This window comes from Cyprinodon variegatus, unplaced genomic scaffold (genome assembly GCF_000732505.1).
Source record: "Cyprinodon variegatus isolate N-32 unplaced genomic scaffold, C_variegatus-1.0 Scaffold1014, whole genome shotgun sequence".
NCBI classification, from domain to species: Eukaryota; Metazoa; Chordata; class Actinopteri; order Cyprinodontiformes; family Cyprinodontidae; genus Cyprinodon; species Cyprinodon variegatus.
The window spans coordinates 150,695-151,890 of record NW_015151467.1 but is presented as its reverse complement, the minus strand read 5'-3'; positions in this window follow the sequence as shown (position 1 = coordinate 151,890).

Genomic DNA, 1,196 nt, shown 5'->3' with positions numbered 1-1,196 from the left:
CTTTGTATTTTTTACCCTATATATTTCTTCACTGCAATTTATTTCTTCCTGTCGTTTTTCCATTCCTGTATGCATTTCTGCCTCATTATGCAAAAAAAGGAAGGGTGTGTCTTCGACGGTCAACTTCTGCTAATTAAAAGAGATATATACATTTATGTCTTACCGTATAATTTAATTTCTACCCATATTTATTTGTTTATTATATTTTTGGGGGCCATTAGTCATATGCTTATTTATTTATTGAGCATGTATTTATGTCTGTATTTATTTTTAAATATGGTAGAGCTGGTCCTCCATATTCATGATCACATCCAGCTAAGTCTCTGCACTGGTTGCATCCATCCGCTAGAGGTCAGCATTGCATCACGCGGCCCTGATGTGGAACTTGCAACATAAACCACAGACAGTTTCTCATTCCCACGACTACAATTAAAGAATGAACGGAGTCACAAACTGTTAAATAGAGGGATTTATAAAAATACAATAGAAAAACAACAACAACGACACAATAAAAACAACAGAGAAACAAGAGAGAAAAAAGTAAAACTCAGACTTTATATAAATGACAGAACATCTGTTTATATATTTATCAGTATCCAACAGAACATTTTTCTGTATTTATTCTGAACATCAAGCAACAAGCCTCTAAAACATATTGGTGTTTGTTAATCCAGAATGCTGCACTTTGTTGTAACCAGAAACTCGAAATTAAACTACGGTACTTTAAATGCAAAACTTTAGTAAAATAAACAACATACCATTATAAAACATCCAGCATTGATTTAACATGCTGTAAAATGCATAATCCATTTAGGAAAGTTTTGAATTTTATAAAAAGTCCAGAATTTCATGTAATAACAATCATATTTGTGAAAGAATTACTATGAACCTTTTGTGTAGAGAGGATTCTTATAAAAGATGCGACTCACTGCGGACGTTGCATAAAACAACCACAAAGAAGATATCACAAATTAAAAAAATTTAAAAAAGCACATTGGCATAAAGGTGTCGTAATGTTTCCTTACAGGATCTACACTGAGAACTAGCATCTCTTGTTCAATATTAGTGATATTACTCTTAAGGTCTCACACTAACACTATATAGAATATTGAGTAGTAGACTCAGCCAGGGCTTTGCTCAAGTGCACTCCAGACAGAGCTGCACACGGAGCAGCACTACTTATTTCTTTCCTTACA